This window comes from Octopus sinensis, linkage group LG7 (genome assembly GCF_006345805.1).
Source record: "Octopus sinensis linkage group LG7, ASM634580v1, whole genome shotgun sequence".
Lineage (NCBI taxonomy): Eukaryota > Metazoa > Mollusca > Cephalopoda > Octopoda > Octopodidae > Octopus > Octopus sinensis.
Genome location: NC_043003.1, coordinates 76,012,816 through 76,036,953, shown reverse-complemented (window position 1 = coordinate 76,036,953; position 24,138 = coordinate 76,012,816). Strand labels below are relative to the sequence as shown.

At 34.9% G+C, this 24,138-nt stretch overlaps 1 long non-coding RNA gene across 1 annotated transcript; it reads left to right on the top strand.

The window, feature by feature from the left end:
• The first annotated feature begins 137 nt into the window (after positions 1 to 137).
• Positions 138 to 22,905, top strand: LOC118764281. Its single transcript, XR_005000080.1, has 3 exons — positions 138 to 148; positions 10,781 to 10,786; positions 22,768 to 22,905. It is a non-coding gene; the product is annotated as an uncharacterized LOC118764281 (long non-coding RNA).
• Positions 22,906 to 24,138: the final 1,233 nt, after the last annotated feature.

Here is a 24,138-nt window from a genome sequence, read left to right as displayed (position 1 = left end):
ATGAATTATATCTACAAATGAAAATGGTTTTTTTATAGATAATGTAATGTAAGCAGGATCAGTGCATTAGCAAATAAGATAAATAATTGCATTAACACACGATCGACAACAATAAGAAATGCACAGGTAATTTTTTTCTTTTTTACTTGTAATGTAACCAAATAAGGAATAACAGCGCTCATGGTTTTTCCATTGGCTCTATTACAGGTGGGCAAAACCTGAAACAAAGCAAAACTTTTCATATGCTACCAAGAAGGATCGCCATCGAATAGGATAAATATCCTCAAATAAGAATTCTATGCAACAATCTAGATTCATTTAAAGTACCAAATACTATGTAGTGATGTAAAATCAGCCGACAGGTTATGTACCCAACTTATAAAATTGGTATAATCTCCCTCGAACAATTTTAGTGTTGCTAAGTGTCTATGGAGCATACCATTTAGAAGTTATGGTAAAATACAAGCAACGTGATGTTGCATTTCACTCAGTAATTTTCCTTTCAAAATAAAAAGAATGTAAAAGGGAAATTTTGAAAATAATGATGAAGAAAAAAGAATTCATAGTAGATCCTACGAAACACCATTGCTTGGCTGACTGTTATGCCTCTTAAACTTGTATGAGCTAAGTATAAACTGCAGTAAAATTGTGTGGTCAGAGAGTAGGAAGAGATGCACAAAGAGATTAAGAATGCACAGATAATAAAAGCAGAGAGTTACATCGATTGATATTCATTGCAAAACACATCATGCAGGAACGAAAGCTTTTGCATCATTGAAATACCTGCTTTAAAAGTACACGCTAAGAATCCCTTTCAAAAAATATAAACAAAAGCACATTCACACATACATACACACACGCACACAGGCAGAAAATACAAAAACTATCAACACCCTTCACCAAACAGCAAGATAGGAATAAAAAGGGATATCAATATTTAAAAAAGTTTTATAGCTTTATTTTTATTGTCAGTTTATCGGATTTATATATCTTTTTATTCTTACTATTCTCAAAATTCGAAAATCTAGAATGTAAAATATTTTATAAGAAAAGACGTTTTGAACTAGAAGTGGAATTTGAAAAATGCAGTAAGAATAAAATATATGATTTTTCATCTTTACATCTCAGTGAATCTGTGGATGCATTTATTTTTGCATAGTATAGTTTGTCGATGTCTTCTAAGTTCCTTCGAGAATTGGCATCGTTAGGCAGAATATTAACGACCACTACTTAAGAATTCTGGAAGTCACAGTCAAACTTTTCATTAAGAATCTGTCTTCCTCTTTCTAGCTGTCTATCTGTATATGTGTGTATGTATATATATATATATATAATATATATATATATATATATATATATATATATATATTTATATCAGGTCGCTTTCGAATGCTAATGGTAACATGTAACCCAGTACAACATGTTGTATGGTCGGGTCGTTGGCGACTAAACTGACAATCCAACCAAGCTTGCTTGGTGAGGAGGGTGTTTATTGGACACCCTGCGAGATGAAAAATAAAACCCGTCAAATGGCGGAAGAACTCTTGAGAGTCAACGGCCATCCAATAAATGTCTTATGGCTGTATCATACGAGGAGACATAGAAATAATCGGACTGAATATCCGATCGCGCGGTTAAACCATTGGGAGCGAAGGACTCCTAGCCTTTGTTAGGCATCCTTCTAGGAGAAGGTTACTCAAGACATAAAATCTGCGGCTCAGTGGTTACCGATGATGTTGACTTGTTCTTCTTTTCGGATTATGGCTGCTGTTGCTTAGTGAATGGGATTGACTCAGTGCACAGCCTTTCCTCACTTTAAAAAAAATCTTCTTGCACAGGTATTGCACGATAACAAGATTGATTAAGCTTCGTCCAATGGCCATACTCGATAACGAGGGGGCAGCCACCATATATATATATGTATATATGTGTGTGTGTATGTGTAAATATATAATTATGTACATATATATGTATATGTATATATATATATATGTTGGTTGGTTGGCATCCTTTTTGTCTCGGGAGACAATGAAGTTGCGCATCAAGTAGTCTAGTCCGGCTTTTACATTTCATGTCCTGATATATATATATATATATATATATATATATATATATATATATAATATATATAATATATATATTATATATATATATATATATATATATATATAGTTGGAATTTACAGAAAAACAAAAGATGAAGACAGGTGTATGTCAACCACAAGCTGGTGTAATAGTTTAACTCTCGGGAAGGTGAGAATGTCTTTTACGTTTCGAGGCTATATATGTGTGAGTGTTGTATGTGTGTATCTGTGCATATATATATATATATATATATATATATATATATATATATATATATATATATATGCGTGTGCGCCTGTGTCAGTGCATGTGTATATGCGCGCGCGCGTGTGCTTGTGTGCATGTATACATGCGTATGGATATGTGGTTTTGTATATGATTATGTGTTGAAGCATATATGATATTGTGTAAAAGTTATAGGATTATCTCTCATATAGATGCTGACCTAGGGTGTGTGTCCTGTTTTGTTTCTGTTGTTTTGTAAATAATTATAATGCCTCAAAATACAAAAAAAAAATGTGATGAAACTTATTTCACTTGTGACCCTCACTTATTTTATTCTGGTTCAGTACAGGAGGTATTCATCATTCTATGTATCGTTTAGTTTTAAAATTGCAACATTTGACTTCTGAAGATTTGAGCGCTATTTACTAATAATCAGTGAGTAGTTTTTTTCTTGTGTGGCTAGCCGAAGTTTACAGTGCGGTATACAGTACATATTTCTAAATCATTTATATTTCACATAATAAAGCTTCAGGCTTCGGCAGCTAAACGTCCCTCGTTAAAACTGCCAATCCTTCTTCCCGCGTATGTTTACTCACAAATAACACCAATTTTATTTTATTGGTAGCCAACGATATTTTGTAGATTTTCTTCTTAAATAATTAATTGACAAGTACATATAACAAAAACAAGCAACAACAAAAACACATAGCTAAGTGTACGTGCAGTATATGTCACTAAACAATTCTACATGCTTAAATAAGCATTTACAGCGATCACTTGCCATATCGCATTTCACCTATCGCACCCTCAGTACATCGAGGATTTTTCTGGCTAATATATGTAAATTTATATCGCGGACTCCGCAGTATATCGCGGGTTTCTGCGGCTGAAAATCATTTATTTATTTATTTCTGTTGTAAAAAAGCATTTCACGACTAGAAATTAAGGAATTAATAAATAAAAATACAGTACAGTACTGCACTAGATAACATACCCATTAAAATATATTAAAAGAAAATACTGTACGGAAAACGAAACTCGAGAGGCGAGTGTGTAGTGTTGTTTTGCATTTATGAGAAAGTAAACGCAAATTATATAAATGATATACAATATACATGGTTCCGGGTTCAGTCCCACTGCGTGGCATCTTGGGCAAGTGTCTTCTACTATAGCATTGGGCCTACCAAACCCTTAAGAGTGGATTTGGTAGACGGAAAGTGAAAGAAGCCCGTCACATATATATACGTGTATATATATATATGTGTGTGTGTGTGTATACGTGTGTATATGTTTTTATATCTGTGTGTGTCCCCCCAACATCACTTGACAACCGATGCAGGTGTGCTTACGTCCCCGTAACTCAGCGGTTCGGCAAAACAGACCGATAGAATAAGTATTAGGCTTAGAAAGAATAAGTCCTGGGGACGATTTGCACGACTAAAGGCTCCAGTATGGCCACAGTCAAATGACTGAAACAAGTAAAAGATTATACATACAGTACTGTTTCTACTTCGCGGATCTTATATTGTGTGGTGTTTTAGATTGTAATACCCTCAATATTCGAGGGATTACTGTATATGCTCTAAAATATGTATCGATAGAAAAGACAGAATATTAAAGTTTTCTAAGAAGAATTGCAGAAAACTTATAAGTACTCAATAACAAGAAATTCATATGGTTTCTAAAATGTTTTCCACTGGTTCTATGGTGTACAGTATTGAAAAATTCATCTCTCGTTTCCCTAACATTACCTTTAAAGAAAGAAACAGATTAATATATACACACACACGCATATATATATATATATATATATATAAACAAATCAAATTGCGATAAAATAAAAATAATTATAATCGCTGGTATTACTAACACAAGCCATATATTTTTCATATATCAGTACATTAAGGCGAAATATGTGCTAGGAATACAGAAGCTTGATAAATTAAGTGAAATGAAGATAAAAACATTTACTAAACCGGTAATTCTCAGACTGCAGTTTCTTTCTTTTCAGCAATAAAGATAATTTATTTGCCCAGGGAGAATTCTTCAGTGAGACCCTGTTTTTCTGGGATCCTAACTCACTAGAAGCATGTGCGTCTAATGAATTACTCTCCCTAACTAATCATATCACTGCGCAGACTCCGAACGTCCCGACAACACTAGGGAATTCTGGTATATCGCCTGGCGCTCATAATTTATCGAGAAATATGTAAACAAATCAAATTGCGATAAAATAAAAATAATTATAATCGCTGGTATTACTAACACAAGCCATATATTTTTATATATCAGTACATTAAGGCGAAATATGTGCTAGGAATACAGAAGCTTGATAAATTAAGTGAAATGAAGATAAAAACATTTACTAAACCGGTAATTCTCAGACTGCAGTTTCTGCATACATATATATATATATATATATATATATATTATATATATGTATATATGTATATGATGTATGTATGTATGCATGTATGTATGTATCTATATATACATATACAAGTATACCTGCTCAAATATAAACTCGCATGAATATGAATATACATGGAAATAGAAAATACTTAAAAATACATACTTTTGAGTTCATATGTGTGTTCGTGCGCGCGCACCCACATACACACACACACAAACACACGTGCCTATATCTATACATTTTGTATATGCAATTTTCAGATTCAATATCTGAAAGCGGCATATAAGTGTCGATTGATTAATCTCTATAATAAATGACTTCAGAAACGTACACTTGGATGTAATACGACAATCATTACATAGCCGATAGTATAATCACGCCAGAAAAAAAAACAGAAATTTATCTGTTGTGAATTACCAATTACCTAGTATGTAAATTACCTAGTATGGAAAATTAGAACTGCATTAATTCTGTAGAACATTGTATGTATAGCAGGTAAGAATTTTATTAAAATTATTTTTATATTATCGGTGACAGAAAGAATGAACGAAAATAAAGGTGGTTATAAGTACAGTGAGGTGTCTAGGGAAAACAAGAAATGCGACATCTACATAGGTAACAATTCTAGTCATCCAAAATCTAAAATATGTAATCTATAAGGAATATTAAGGAATATTTCTCTTAAAATAGCCTAACTTACCTCAAACATAGAAACACTTAATAATAACCCTGAATATGATAATGGTAATATTTGGAATGAGGTTCTGACGATAAGATGCAATTTATCATTTCATATAAACCAAATACCTCTCATTGATTTAAATATGCTCTAAACATAAGAATACTAAACAAATTAATAACTATAACACCTCTTTAATGTCTAAACGTATGAATATGGGAGGTAAACGCGGAAATGATAAGAGAAATGTAATTACATCAAATATTAACAGCAACACTAACATTGTGACTACAGGCGGATGTGATTATAAGAATAATAAAAGCACAAATATGCCTAAAGAAGAACTGATGAATCCACGAAAAGCCGCAAAAGATTAATAAAACTGTACAGATGGAAATACATATGCATAAATATCCATGTATGTATGCATGTATGTATATATTTATGGTTACATATATATACTTACATACATATGTATATAAATACACATACACACACACACAGACACACACACATATATAAAACTTTTAGATGTTTCAGCTATTTGACTGCGGCCATGCTGGAGGATCGCCTTTACTCGAAGCAATATCAACATATCAACATCGGTTGTCAAGCGATGGTGGTGGGGACATATACACAGAAAATACATAAATACACACACACACATATATATATATATATGTATACGAAAGGCTTATTTCAGTTTCCGTCTACTAATTCAGTTCACTTGCCCAAAGTGTCACGCATTGGGACTGAACCCAGAACTATATGGTTAAGAAGGAAGCTTCTTACCACACATTCATATATGCAAGCACACCCACATACCTATTTATAGATATGTATATATTTTTTAATAAGTGGTTGATTCGGCTCATCAAACGAACCTATCTTATGCAAGAATGATGAGTTAGATTCCTCTGACGTGCCCTCGAAAACGTAAGTTGCATGGAATGTATGTCTCTGTGTGCACGCATGCTTGCCTGTGTGGGTGTGTATGTACGTGCGTGTGTGTGCGTGTTGCATATGTATATATATATATATATATATATATATATATATATATATATATAATATATAAAATGCATAGATAATATATACATACACACACACACATATATATACATATATTGCATACACACACACACACACACACACACACACACACATATATATATATATACATGTGTGTATAATATTTCATCATCTTCATCATCGTCATCATCATCATTATTCCGAACGGTCATCTGTCGAAGTCATCTCCTGTTGAATGGAGCTGGCTCCACACTCTGGTACTTGTACCATGTTTTGGCTTCCTTTTATGTGTGGTTGCCTTCTCTCCGCTAAGCATTTTATAGAGATTATCTGCTATGTTTTGCGTGCCATTAAGACAAAAGAGGTTGAATAAAAAGTCTAAAAAATTATGAATTCTCTGCCCAGTTAGAGCATACTAACTATATTTTGTTAGGCCTGCAAGGGAAATATGTCGCATTCTTGTCTCTTTGTTGAGGCACTAGTCGACTAGCACCAGCATAGCTACCGGGTGCTTTTTGATAAATAATCAGATAATAAATGTATACACTCCATCTCTAGCTTCCTAACGGTTATTATTCTGGTTTCCACAGAAGAACAGTGCTATTTAACCGCACAGTGTCAGCAGGTCATAAATTTAACTTCTCTTCGAAATAGAAGACGAAGCAGGCCTAAACATAAAGTTAATGTGTTCATTAAGTCGACATTTCCTTATAGTTACAAGGCAGATATACAAATACCACGTCTCAAACATGAGTCGTCATTTGCTACAGCCACTTCTCAGAAATTCAGCAAAATAAAGTATAGAAAATGGTGAAAATAAATCAAACTGACATTGCTATCTAAAGAACATAAAAACTATAAAACATAAAAACAACTTAAGCGTAGCAAAGAAAACTTATGAAATATATAATCGAAGAAATTAGTTACAAACACATAAATCAATGAAATATGGAAAAAATGATATCTAAAGGAAAAACCAACTCCTGTTTCACGATGTAAGAAACACAACAAAATCAACGGAATACATTTCCTCAGAAGCACTAAATATATAATTTAATTAAAGAAGAGAAACTAGACTAGATATCGCCATGTCTAAAACATAAAAGGAGTAATTAAATGAAGTTATCGTAGCGAAAATTCCTATCGCATATAGTATCCACGTTGTATACTGAAATTTAGAAATAAACTCTAGATCCCAACGTGTCCCAACTCATTTAAGATATCATTCAAGTCACCCATATACATACAACCCATCTCGGGCTATACATAAAAAATACACACAGAGATACACACATACATTTGCATGCACATACGCACTTACATATGTTTATATGTGGCTAAGAGGCTACATTTGGAAATGTAAATACTGCCTTACATCTTCCATGATAAAATTCTGAAAGTCTCAAGTATTTTCTCTGTACACACACACACACACACACACACACCACACACACACATATATATATATATATATATATATATGTATATATATATATATATATATATATATATATATATATATATATTATATATATATATATATATATATATAATATATATATATATGTATATATATATATATCACCTTAGCAAGTGTCTTCTCCAATTGCCTCGGTCCGACCTAAGCTTTATGACTGGATTTGATTGGATTTATGAACTGAGAGAAGCCTTTCGTATATATATATGTGTGTGTCTGTGCCTCTGTGTGTATATGTGTGTGTGTGTGTGTGAGTTTGTGTGTGTGAATATATGTGTGTGTACGTGTATGTGTGTGTGCGTGTGTGTGTGTGCGTGACTTTGTTATGTATATACACACACACGCACATATATATGTGTGTATATGTTTGTGTGGATGTATGTCTATGCATCTTGTATACTATATATACATGTAATGTGCAATACAAATATCTACCCCACTCATCCTCGGCATCATGATCATTTAAACTCCGTCTCCTTTATCTGCATGTATTGGACAATTTGACAGGGTCCAAATTTGTAACGGACTGCATCAATCTCCAAGTGTCTACTAGAGTACGGTTTCCATCGATGGATGACCTTTCAAAGGCCAAATATTTTACAGAGATTAATGAGTGCTCTTCTCTTGACACATGCATTAGTGAGGTCACTATGTAACTCATAAGCCAAAGAAATGCCTCGTCGATTGAATATAATTGTAGTATTGAGGCAGATTCGCCAGTTCCTTATTGTAGAAGGACAGTATATATGTATGAGCTTGTTTGAGTGTATTTGTATGCAAGTATGTTTGCATGTATCCATTTATACCATATGTATATGAATATATATATATATATACATACATATATATATATATATTATATATATATATATATATATATATGTGTGTGTGTATATATATATATATACATATATATATACATATTCATTTATTTGATCACATATATGTTGGAGTGTTAGCGTCTATGGTTGTAGTATGTTATCTCACGCACACCCTTGCCCTTCCTTTTTATTTCATCTCATATAGAGACACTTGCTTCTGTGAACGCATTCATCTGTTTGTCTTTGTGCATTCATAAATTACGTGTAACATAGTTTAAGTACCAAACAACCGTTACTGATTTGATTTCGATATATGCAGAAAACTTTATGCAAAGTGAGCATTGATTCATTCCAGTAGTCACAACACTCTTAGACATTCGTATACAAAAGGGCGAAAGGAAGATGGAGAGACAAGGGGTGGGGAATGAAAGAGCATCAGGGAGAGAGAGAGAGAGAGAGAGAGAGAGAGAGAGAGAGAGAGAGAGAGAGAGAGTGAAAGTTTGGTAGAGGGTGATAGATTTTGAGAGAGATAGATTCTGCTATACATACGAACAGTGGCCTATAACCATAGAAAATTTCATACAAAGTTTACAAAGTAATAAGTTCATATATGTTTCTCTGTTTGGATGATTATATGCATCTATATAAGTTTGTATACATTAGTGCACGCATGAACGACTGTTTGTATAAAAGCAATGTAATAACAAACAAATTCAGGACTACATAGAATATATTTCGAAATAATATTTGTAATGCATATACGAATACAAACACGGATGTGAGTGTGTATTGTGCGCATACATACTTACATACGCGTGTGTGTGTGTATATATATATATATAATATATATATATATATATATAATATATATATATATATATATATATATATAAATATACATATATATTTACACACATACATATACATATGTGTATGAGCATGTGTGATGTGTGAGTGTGTGTGTGTGTGTGTGTGTGTGGTTATTTATGTATATACCTACTTATAAGCATGCTTATATGTATGTAGGCATATGTATAGCTATCAATATTCATATATGCAAATCCAGATTTATATATATGCATATATTTATAGGTACATGTTGTGTGTGCATGTATGTGTATGTGGTGTATGTTTATGAGAGTGTGTGTATGTGTGTGTGTGTCTGTCAGTCTGTCTCTCGGTCTGTCTGCAAATACATACACATAATGCACCCACCATAAAAAAAGAATAATTCACAAACGAAGGTTACTCTCGAACTGGAAATTATGAGCTGCGAGAACCCGGAAAACTTAATGATAAAGATCAACTTCGGAAACTTTTGGTTAGAAACAAAATATGAATTTCTTATTCGCTGGTAGAGTAAAGGTTAATAAAAGAAAATGTAACAGTACATCAACACTTTTTTTGTAATATATAATTTTTAAGAAGAAGCATAAGCTGCTACCCATGTGTTCATACACACAAATGAAGACGCACATATGCACTCAACCAGAGACGAACTTAGAGGCGTGCACACACCACACATATGCATCCATCCATCCATTCATCCATCCATTCATGCATACATACATACAAACATGCATACATACAAAATTCCCTGTTGTTGATGTTGAAATTCCAATGAAGCAGCCTTGGATCTAAGTTAGAAACCAGCTCTTTCTTTATTGGCAGGAAATCTAGAAATAAAACTGAACAATGATATACACAAAAGAACTGGTGCCTATAACCCAACCCTCGGACAATTCAGAGAGAAGAAACATTGTGTTTCATGATACTACTAATCTTATTCACAGTTATTCGTTTGATATTTTAATCTCGAACAGATTCTAAGAAAACTATGCGTACACGTGCACTCTCCCATAGAGTGACACGGCCAAAGAACACAATAGAAAGTTCAAGAAGCAGTAAAAACCATACTATTTGCCTGGTGAGAATTTGTAAACCGATGACAATAGAGAGGACTTCTTTACTTAATTATGATACTGATGTTTTTCTTACTGAATCAACATAAGGATTCCAGCCATCTAGCTCTGGGGTGCTCTAAATTAGTTATTTGTTACTTTAATGTAAATAGAATGAACCCTGAGGAATTGCTTTGAAAATAAACTAAAGTATCTTGCCAATTAGGACTTTTTAAATTGTTTTTTCTTCGATTTTAAGATTAATAGTAATAAAAATGGCTTTTTCCAATGAATAAATATATTCTCATGCGAAATATTCGCCATCAGTACTATAAAAGCAATATGTGCTGTCCTGGTGGCTAACTGAAAGTTATGTGTCCGATTCAGTTAGTCTAGAATCTGAAGATATTTTATATATTTACAACAGAAAAATACCTGGAATACTACTACATATAAATTCTCTCTCTTCACTTGACAGGAACCAATGTACCAAAATTTAAATGACATGCCATGATATAGTTTTCCCAAGCAGTTTATCCAAGCTTAAAATTTCCCGTCATTTTGAACTTATTAACAAAAGCACACTATATGTGTCTCTACACCATCTAATCGTTCTTCTAGATGGAGCAACCAGATATGTGAAACAAATCCCATAAATGGTATGGTAAATAAAATTGTTCCACATACCCCTAAACTGAAGGAAGGTCATAAAGAGTAATACTTTGATCATGTCCACGCTAATGTGCTTAAAAAATGGATTTCAAAGCATGAAGATCATCTTGGGCAAGTTTCTTACACCTTGCGTCTGTTGGACCAAAAGCTGGTCAGTGAAAAGGAATAAACAAACACTGTACGATCGTCGAATGGATGGTTTCTGCAATTTCACGATTTGTTACTGTTCCCACTTTGCGATGCAAATTTTACTTGAGAATCTCGTAAAGTTAAACGTACCAATGAATTACACATTTTTTCATTAAATGAGTGTATGTTAAATCAATCAAATAACTGTGGGATCGTCGTTAAATCCGACAGACGATCCATCCTTTATACCTGCTGCACAAGATGATGTGGGTATGTGTAACAATAATTACAAACCATTAAAATGAGTGCAATCGCAACTTTTTTTTACGAATCAGTATTTGCTGTAGAATGTAAAAAGAATGAAGCTGTACCTTGATAACGAAAACGGATTGAAAATATAAAAAATGGGAAAAGAGGTTAGTAGTTCTTTCATGTTACCAATTCAGAAATTTAAGTATGAAACATCTTAAAATTTTCTGTTGATTTCATATGCATGGTGCAACGATCTCTGTCGGAAGCAGAGCTGTTACATTCTTTCCTTTTACCTAAATCGTATCGTGTGCGTATGTGGAAGTCTGGTCCAAGCACCTAACTTTTTAACTCATTTACCAACGATCGGAGAGGCAAACAATGATTTTGTTATGATTTGAATTCAGAAGTGTCAATGTACGTAACTAAATGCAAAAATACATTTGTCTACCACTTGTTGGGTTTATGTTTTGAGTATGTGTGCTTTATTGACAATTCTCGTTGTATGTTAAGTGAAGAGGGTTGTTAGGATTCCATCAAACAAACTTATTTAAATCAATATAAAATAGTCTGCGATGATAGATTCTGACAATTTATATTAAGAAACGCATACATATATGGATGCTCTTGTTCCAGGAGAAAATTAATTAAGAAATATGCAGCGTTATATATAGTGGTATATATTACTTCATCGCACTTTAGAATGACTTTACTTCTAAACAAAGTATTATTAATCATAATCAATTTCAAGAAGTTTCTATAAAGTGGTCCACAAAGCATTAACTTAGTGGCGGATATTCCAATGAATTTGCTTACGGAAGTAGAATATATATTGGATTCTTCTCTGTTCTTCGATGAGATTATTAATTCAAACGCTTTTATATCGTATAGAAATAATAAACAAACAAAAATAGTGAATTTAAGAACTGATCGTAGGAAATTCCAATCTTCTCCGCTCAGATCCTCGTGATGTCTTTACGATGTATAAAGTCAAATTAATTTAGAAGAATATCACACCACCGTACTAGAGCACAAATCATATATACGCACAAAATGCACACACACAATGCAAACACACACAATGCACACATACACACGTATATACTTGTTGACACACACACACACGCACACTCATAAATACGTGCATATCAATTTTACATCCATAGCTATGAGACGAACAAGATGTAGTTTGTTTTCTTTGAGGGCTTCCATGAGGACTGTAGATGACGTGATTTTGCTAGATATCTAACAGCAAGGAGTGAGGGATACCCGAGTAGAGGGTGTGGTTGCAAAGAAAGTATGAGTGTTCGTCATACCAAAGATAGTTGAGTTAGAGATAGTAAATATAGATGTTAACAGAAGTGATGATATATAAATGGTCATTAGGAAGTGTTTGGTGGTTGTTAACTATAAAGATAGAAGTGAGCGAGCATCATATAGTTGAAGGTAACAGCAACCACCACCTTCAAATATATATGTCACCATCTTCCACCCAACGATCACCAATGCATCCTCTTGCACCTCATTTTTCACAGCATATATATGTAACTACAAACACCACCCTAAATACACACAGATATAATATGAATGAGCAGACAACGAAAGATTTGCCATTCGGCATAGCTGATAGGAGTTGCCTATATTTTTAAATAAGAGTTTGGCCCATCTCCGTATTACTTAAAGTTACATGGGCGCGTAGGACGAAGCAATCTCATAACAATTGGAAGAAGTTTAACGTATTTGATTCTAATTGAAGATGGCTACTTGAATTTAGCCCTCTGTTTTTGCCAGTTCAGCTCTCGTGAGATTAATACTTTGGAAAATACAAAACACTTATTACTTGCTCTTATCTATATATATATATATATATATATATATATATATACATATGTTTCTGTGTTTGTCCCCTCACCATTGCTTTACAACCGATGTTAGTGTGTTTACGTTCCCTTAACGTAGCATCTCGGCAAAATAAACCGATAGAATAAGTACTAGGCTTAAAAAGAATAAGTTCTGGGGTCGATTTCTTCGACTACGGGCAGTGCTCCAGCATGTCCGCAGTCAAGTGACTGAAACAAATAAAAGAGTAAAAGAGGAAAAGAATACGCACACAGACACACAAATATTCAGCCATATATATATATGTATATATATATATATACGTATATATATATATATATATATACACATATATACATGCATACGTACTCACACACATGCACATATATATATATATTATATATATATATATATATATATATACACACATATATACATGCATACGTACTCATACACATGCATATGTATATAGATATAGATATAGCCCTACACGTATACGTATATATCCATGTAGAGGCCACATATACATGCATATATACAAGTCTATACTTATATGCACACAAAATTACACATATTTCATTGATTTCATGAAATGCATAACCAATATATAACATTAAACATTTAATCAACGGGATATGCGACAACTAGTTTGTCTGATTAAATTCGTTTCAAATTCTTAAAACAAAACCCGTAGGATACTTTGGAAAGTATAACCCTGCTGAGAGCAATCGAGACAGTGGAATATTCGAACATTTATCAAATTATATCTCGTTTAGTATTTATTTATTTATTACACATCATCCTTACATGGTCTCCCTTAGGTTCCTTTGCATGATCAATATTTACCAACTCTGTCCACTAGTTTACCTCTTCCTCTCCCTCTCCCTCCCTCTCTCTCTCTTCTTCTCAGACTATGTCTCTACCTGTATGTCTTTCTATCTGTCTGTTTGTCTGTCTCTCTCTCTCTCTCGCTCTCTCTCTATCTACCTATGTATCTATCTATCCATCTATCTATCTATCTATCTAGTTCATCTATTCATCTATGTATTTACCTATTTATTTATTTATTTGTGTATCTATTCATCTATGTATCAAACAATTTATCTATTTATCTATCTTTATCTATCATACATATGTCATTTGTCCTACCTACCCATCGGTGTTGCTCGGTATGGGTATCATTAGAAGACAATCTTGAGAGGAAAGATAAAATTTACGTGAACAACATAATAGAAGTTACTCATGCGCGCAACACAATCACACCCATATGTACTGTGTCGACAACACACACACACACACACACACACAAACATACAAACATCCACTCAAGTGTAGTTAATGTACTCAAGCTCACGTACGGACGACATTGGTCCAGTATGTTAATAATAGATATAAAAATTCCTTGTTACACTTTTGTAGAAATGATATCGATTAATATGGGACGTTTAATAGTCACCACTATTCCACCCTCAAAGAGATCGTATAGGAACAGTTATGTATAAAATCAACTCCATATATATATTTATATAGTGACGTATATTTGCCATTTAAATATGGCTAACCCCTAAGGGTGGATGCTACTGTAGCTTGTAGCCCCAGGAGGACACCTCCTCCAGCTGGCTTTGACACCTATTCCATCTGGCTTGAGAACACTTTCTAAAGCCAGCTGGAGGAGGTGTCCTCCTGGGGCTACAAACTACAGTAGCATCCACCCTTAGGGGTTAGCCATATTTAAATGACAAATATACGTCACGATGTGTTGCAGCTACTGTTTATAACTCGCTCTAAGATTTATTATTGCTTATTATACACACACACACACATACATATATATATATACACATACATATATACATAAATAAATAAATAAATAAACTTTAATATGAGAAGGCTATTTCAATAGGCTTTCTTGCAAACCGCTGTAATTGTTTCAACTCATCATTGTGAGATGATAATTGCTGAATGTTACATAAATTATATGCAATATTGCATTGATAGGTGTCAGCAATAGCTGTATACATGGTCATCAATAAAGAAGCATGTTTAAAACAGCTATAGCGAACCCCAACTTATTTGCTTTATATTTTACACCATATCTGGAACCGTCCCTACGTTGGGTATGGAACTTAGAGTGGACCGTGAAACTGCATACCGGAGTACGAAAGTAAGTGATCGACATGTACACGTATATTTACATAGACGAGTATATTGATCTGTTCATCTGCATGCGTATGTAAGTGGTAGGACAACTCCGTATAAGTATTGATATAGACACATACATACACATATATACATACATACATTAAAACACACACACACACACACACACACATATATATATATATATACATATATATACTCTACCGGTGGTCTGAGTAGATCCAGTGCATGTGAACTTTCTCCCACACTCTATATACAATGTAAGAGAGCTGGTGTACTCCTCTTCCTTCATTACGTAGATTACTGATACTTTGAGCATCAGGATTAGACTTGGGATGGATAATGAACTAGATCCCTGCTGCATTCTGCGGCAGGTGAGATTTGGACTCAGAATGTAGAGAGCCGGAAGATATACCGCAAAGTATTTCTGGAGACTATTTTATCACTCTCGCTGCAGAGCAACGTACAACCCGGGCCGAGAATCAAAATCGCCATTGCCAGATCGTGAAAGCAACACGACTTACCACTAGACAACGTGCCTTCATTTTATATATATATATATATATATATATATACGCGAAAAGTATAAAGCAAAAAAGACAATGCACACTAGATGTAAATGTAATGGTTTTTAACTACAAACAAAAGATATATATATATATATATACAAATAAATGATTAGAGGTGGAATTAAGAAGTATAAACGTCATTATTATGAGTCAATATAGAATGTCATACCGGTTTCCTCCTCACTGTTCACTGACTTTTAATCAACACCAATTTCCAAACGGTATCGGGACTAATCCTTGTGCCTCTGAAAACTTAATCAATGTTATTACCTGCTTAGGTTGCAGAAACCACTATGTAGGCCAAACACTATATAGGCCAAATATTTTCAGACTAAAAACAACAATTCACAAAGAAGAAATCCATTTCCCACAATACAGATAGATACAGGTAAGTGAGCACATAGATGTGCTAGGAAACTTAAAACAAACTTTCTAATTGTCCCTTTTTATCAATGTTCACCAAACACCTCAGAGCAGGAAAGATTAAATAAGGAGATAACTTTCAATAGTAAATATCAACCACAATTTAACATAAACACATCACTTAATACCAATAATCCTATAAATCCTCATGCATCCATATACTATTCATATTGTATAAATCATATCTATTTAAATTGAGCGGCATCCCGAGACAGCCAGGTTGTGGAAAATCGGTGTCAGCATACGCGGATGACATCACCATCCTCGTAACCGAAATGGATAACCTACAGAGGGTAGGCAAGGCCATAGAGGTTTACGAGACGGTGGCAGGAGCAAAAGTTAATCGTGAAAAGTCAGTCGGCTTGCAGCTCGGCACCTGGAGAGGCAAGTCGATGCCTCCTGACAGCGTCGTGGGACGTTGGACCGAGGGTCCGATTAAGTTGCTAGGGGTTTGGACCAGACCTCCAAATAGAGAAGAACTGGGCCGAGGTATCTGGCAGGGTGGCTGTAGTAGTCAAGACCTGGTCTTGGCGTTGGCTATCCCTGAAAGGAAGGGCGGAGGTAGCCAATGTGTTTATCGCATCGGTAATTACCTACCGCCTATCCGTCCTTCCTTGCCCTGATTCGTGGTTGACCAAGCTGGAAAGACCGTTCTTTCACTTTTTGTGGAGTGGCTGGAAACCGCTTGTTAAACGCTCTACTTGCTGTCAACAACCGTTAAAGGGTGGGCTAGGGATGCATTGGCTGTTGATGCGCAGACATGCGCTGAGGTTGAGGCATCTGCGGCTCTACCTTGATAGTGAACGGGTGTGGTCTCCACTGGCTAAACTGATGTTTCCCAAGTTCACTAGTTTCAGTGGCTGAGAAACCTGGTTGAATCGAAGATCGAAACTGGGCACATGGTTTACGGGGTGTCGCAAGGCTCTCCTGCCATTCCTGCGGTGGGGGTTCCACCACATTCTTTTATAGAGGGCTGATAGAGGTGAACTGTGAAGATACTTTAGGAGAAACCATAGGTCTCGATGATAATCAGCTGGTCAGTATGTTCCGACGTACATTCAGGCCGAAGACCTTGGACAACTTTCAGAAGCCTCTGGGTAGCAGTGTTACAGAGGAGCTCTACATGTTCGGGACCAACTCGTAAGGCATGGTTGCCGAGGCAATCCGATATGTCCAAGATGCGAGCGAGATATGGAAACCGTCCCGCACGCTATTGTTCAATGTCCGGAGGTGTCAGAGGTGTGGGTTTATGCCGAACAACAGTTGTCAAGCACACGAAGAGTACAGCTGTCCACTGAGTCGATTATAAAAATTGAACCATCGGATTTCCTCTTGAAAGAAGGTAAGAATTGTTTTCTCAGTGTAGTTGCAATTGCGAGAGAGGTAATTTGGAAGACGAGGCTGAAAAGTATAGAGTCAGGCAATTTCATCTCTGGCCCTGGATTGATGAATTACTTCATCTTCCACCTGAAAATGAAAATAGGGCTGGAGAGAAAATGCCTGACTGAGAAAGTGTTAAAAAAACGATGGAAGTATGTAGCACAGATGTTGCGTATGAATGGTACCACATAAATGTGGGACAGGATGAAACCAAGGTATCAGTGGCGAGGCGGGGCTCGTGGGGTCCGAGCTAAACCGCCCCCCACTCCATCCGTAATATCTTCCGGCCTGTCCTATCATCCGATTTTTTCGATTTTATTGTATTAAAATTTTTAATTTCATCATATATGTAAAATCATCCGATAGTCTGACCCCAAATCAGATTGTGTTGTCTCCTCTTTGTTCGCCCCTTGTGGGTAATAAAAAATCAACCATGTAATGCCGCATTACTGGATTTTACCTGGAAAAACCCGTGAAAACTTTTCTGACACAGCTGCAGGTATGGAATAATACTCTCAATTGCCTCTTTGAATTTGCCTTTATATATTTTATAAATTTCAGGTTTATATTTCTATATGCTTATCATCAAACTCTTAATATAAATATGTGGATATTTGAATGGAATAATACCTCGTCTTACATCTGAATTCTGAATTTGCTTTTCTGAATACTTTAAGACAAATATCTGAATTTTTTCTCGGATATCAAATTTATTAATCTTTAGCGGGCGAAAAAAACAGTTGTACTATATACTGAAGCTTTATCTCTATTGAAATTCTCGTATTATATATATATATATATATATGTGTGTGTGTGTGTGTGTGTGGGTGTACATATACATACATACAAGTTCCATTCTAGTAGGTTTCAAGAATATAACACCTTAATATCTCATCTTTTCTCATATTTGATGTCTAAGACATGTATTTTCTATTCTGGTTTTTATATACCTCTTTCTATTAATACTTTATATTTATATCTCTATATATATAAGTAGCTTCATTGTTTCGGGTTCAGTCCTACTGCATGGCAAATTGGGCAAGTGTTTTCTAATATAGCCTCGGCCCGACCAAAGCCTTGTGAGTGGATTTGGTACACGGATACTGAAAGAAGCCGGTCGTATGCGTATATATATATTTAACTATGAGTGCATAAGGGCATATATATATATATATATGTATATATATGTGTGTGTGTGTGTGTGTGTGTGTGTGTATAAATGTGCGTGTATGTGTATATCTGTGTATCAGTGTCTGTCGGCTCAATATCGATTGACAACCGATGCCGGCGTGTTTAACACGCCGGAACTTAGCGGTTCGGCAAAAGAGACGGATAGTACTAGGCTTACATAGAATAAGTCCTGGGGTCGATTTGCTCGACTAAAAGCGTTGCTCCAGCATGACTGAAAGAAGTAAAACAAAGATCTCTAAATTATTTAAACCGAAACAGTTTGAGACGAACACGCCTTTTGTCGAAATGCGGAGTGGATAAAACAGCCGATAGCTGGAAAGCTCTTCTTATGTTGCCTGTCTTGTTTCTTCGCAGAACAAGTTCGTGTTCGATGTTTTCGTATTTCATGTTTTCGTTGCCTAAACCGCTGCTGCATATGTGTACGTGAGATTGTACGTACATGCATACACATATATTCATACAGAAACATACATATTCATACATACACATACACTTACATACATAAATATACATACATACACATACACTTACATACATACATACACACACACACATACAAACACATACATACAAACACATACACGCACATACATATACATATATACACATACAGACATGCACGTACAGACATGCACATACAGGCATGCACATATATATACACACATACATTCACATACATACATGAACATACATATACACACATACATACATGCACACACATACATGCATATACATACATATATACACATACATATATACACATTCACATGCATACATACACATGCATACACATACATACATACATACATATATAAACACATATATACACATACATGCATATACACATGCCCATACACATACGTACATTCACATATATACAGACACAAACATACAGACAGACACAAACATACATACATACAGTCACAAACATACATACAGACACAAACATACATACATACATACATACAGACGCAAACATACATACAGACACAAACATGTATGTATGTTTATGTATGTTTATGTATGTATGTGTATGTATGTGTGTGTATGTATTTGTATGTATGTATGTGTATGTATGTATGTATGTGTATGTATGTATGTGTATCTATGTGTATGTATGTATGTGTATGTATGTGTATGTATGTGCATGTATGTGTATGTAAGTGTATGTATGTGTATGTATGTATGTGTATGTATGTATGTGTATGTATGTATGTATGTATGTATGTATGTATGTATGTATGTATGTATGTATGTGTATGTATGTATGTGTCTGTATGTATGTGTCTGTATGTTTGTGTCTGTATGTATGTATGTTTGTGTCTGTCTGTATGTATGTTTGTGTCTGTATGTATGTATGTTTGTGTCTGTATGTATGTTTGTATCTCTATGTGGAGATACAAACATAGGTCGTCCAAATTTTGGATAAGGAATACAAGTGATCAAAAGTTATATTTAATTGAAAGTTAATCCTCAGTGTACTTTCCCTGATTATCTATGACTTACTTCCATCTATTTACAAGCTTTTTAATCCCATCAATGTAAAACTCTTTTCAAAGCGAAGAACTCTGAAATGTCAGGTTCGACCTCCCCCTGGCTTGCGAAATTTGTGTCTCCCTAATAATTCTGTAAGCTATGAAACAAATAGTATCCTGAAGGAGTAAGGTCGGGAGAATAAGTTGGATGAAGAAATTTTTCCAAACTGACCTCTTCGATCTTCTGTGATGTGATCTTTGCAGTGTGGGGTTGCGCATTGTCCTGATGAAACATCACTCGTTTTCGACTCATTAAAGCGGCCCATTTTTCCTTCAAAGCTTGGTTCAAACACTCTAATTGCTGACAGTAGACTTGAGCATTGATTGTTGCATTAGGTGGTAACAATATAAAGTGAATTACGCCTTTGCAATCGCACCAGATAGAGAGAAGAACCTTTTTCCCATGAAGTTCCCTTCTCGGTTGTGGTTGAGCATTTTCCCTTTTACCAAGCCACAGTTTACGACGTTTAACATTTCGATAGAAAATCCATTGTTTGTCACAAGTCTATCGAAAAAGAGTGAAATGAGTTTGCGAGAAGGAGAGAAGAGCAGATATCAACTCGGGATTTGCGGTTGCTTTCGGACAATACAAGAGGCACCTATTTTCCAAGTTTAGGAATCTTTCCACGTTGTTGAAGATGACGATGAACTGTTTTATGGTTTGAACTAAGCTTTATTGAACTAAGCTTTATCTTCACCTGATAATGACGGATTTTCTTCAAGTAATGCCTCAAAGAGCTTGTCATCAAACTCAACTGGACGTCCTATTCGATATTCATCTTCAATTTTGCAAACGATATCTTGCAAGTTCTTTCATTCAAGCACTTTCCCATAAACTGAGTGTATGTTTCGAGTCACTTCGGCTGCAAAGTTACCTTTATTGTACTCATAAAGAATTATATTTGTCTTAAATGCTCATTGGATACTTCCTTATTGAAAGGGTTTTAATCAAAGCAATTTTAAGGTGTCCACGAAGTCTGGGTACATGGAATAAAATCATAACAAAAACAAATAAATATAAGAAATATTAATTTTCCTTTTTTTAAAATTAAATAAAAAAAATACTTTACTTTTTCTAAATTTATTTCTTATTTTTTCTACAGATGATCGAATGATGGCTCTGTCTAAAGAAGAAACAATCCCAGATCGAATGATGGCTCTGTTTAAAGAAGAAATAATTGAGTTAGTATTATTAAGTGGACGAGAAGGATGGTCTTACCGCAAAATTGCGGAAGAATTTAATCTTCGATACCCTTATAGGCAACCTATTTATCTTACTGCCGTCGGGAAATTGAACAAGAAATTTAAAGAAACAGGCAGTGTTTTGGATAAACCCCGTTCCGAGCGACGAAGACTTCGGATGAAACGAAAGAGGCTGTCATGGCTAAATTTTCTGCTAGCCCAAAGATATCACTTCTTCGGACATCCACTGTGTTAGGTGTTCCAAAACCAACCATCTACAAAATGCTGGTTGATGAAAAGTTTCATCGACAAACCTACAGATATTGCATCACTTAAATGAAGACGACCCTGATATAGGAATCTAGACGTGCGAATGGTTTTCAGATAAATTGGATGGAAATATCAATTTTACGAAAAACTTTGTGTTGTTCAGTGACAAAGCTACGTTTTATGTAAATGGTGAGGTCAACAGACAGAATCTTCTATACTGGTCTCGAGGTAATCCACATTGGATGGATCCATCCAAAAAGCAAGCAGCAAAAAGGTGATGGTGTGGTGTGGTTTGTGGGAAGCTCATGTTCTAGGACCCTTCTTCATTGAACATGTAACGAATGAGACTTATGTAAACATATTGAGAGACAAAGTAATATCTCAAATTGAGCGCCTAGGCGAAGGCCTTCCGAATTGGTTTCAGCAGGATGGGGCCCCTACCCATTTTGCCACAACTGTTAGAGATTGGCTTAATGACACTTTTCCTCAATGGATTGGAAGAAGGGGTCATATGGAATGATCCCCTCGTTTACCAGACCTTTCTCCCCTTGATTTCATTTTCTGTGGTATGTTGAAAAAGAAAGTTTACTCAATAAAGCTTACAGATTTAAAACACATCAGAGAACGCATTACCAGTCAGTGTGTTGAAATTGATGGCAATGTAGACTTATTTAATCAAGTTCACCTGAGTTTTGCAAGGCGCATCAAATTATGCATTGAAAATGATGGAAATCACTTTGAAAATATTATTTATTAACATTATAATTAAATAAAATTGTTTTGTTTTAAAAGTATGTGTTAATCCCCATGTACGCAGACTTTGTGGACATCGTCAATTATTTTGTAAAACAATATTGAATTAGTTTAAACGTACACAAATGTATAAATTTTTTTTTTAATTGGATTAGACTTTTGAAAATACTACTAAATTCCATTCAAATCTAAAAAAAGGTAAAATTGGACAGAACTGATTGCATGACTTGACATATATAATCTATGATATTCTAGTAGGTTTCAAGTTTAAAACACATTGATATCTCGTTATCTCATTTTATATGCCTAAGACGTTTATTTTCTATTCTGGTTTTTATATATTTCTATACATTATATTTGTATCTATAATTTATTTTAAGCCGAAACATAATACGATCCTTGTACGAACGAAAGAACAAGAATATCCTCTGGAACTTTTATCTTCCACCGGTGTTTGTAATCGATGGTAAGATGTGCGATGATTTTGCGATTATCTTATATTTTACAGAGAAATTGGAAGCTCCGAATGTAAGCCACCACTTTATGTATAATTCAATATTTATAGTTCTCTATTTCTAACTGAAATTCTGTCCTCAATAATTATAGATCACTATTTCTAAATGTAATTCTTTTTCTTCTCGTTCAGCTTATAATTATAAGACGCATTCTTGTATGTCTCTTGACAAAGCTTTCTTTCTCCAGCGTTCACCAGTTCACCGCGTTAGGGTTAAACAGCCCTTACCGAATTTTTTCACTGTCCTGTTTTTGTTAGCAGCTTTGACGTTCCACGTATCTCAAATTTTATTTAATTTGCTTTGGGGGAACAATTGCTTTGACGAAGACGCATCTCGTTGCAATGCAGAGTAGGTAAAACTGCCAACAACTGAGGAAGGGTTGTTCTTTTATGCTGCCTTCGCGCTATAGTTCTCTATATATAATTTCTTTCTTTCTTTCTTGCCAAGCCAGGCCAAGCCGAGCCGAGCCGAGCCGAGACGAGCTGAACCGGGCCGAGCCGAGCCTTCTGTTGCAGTGACACAAACGTCATGCGTCGACTGTGGGCCGGTAGCTGTGTACAGTCGCCTCAATGCCGCCCAGAGCATATATATGTGTATATACCAGCTGAGGCTGGTCTTAACCAGCGAAAAATTGTCGAA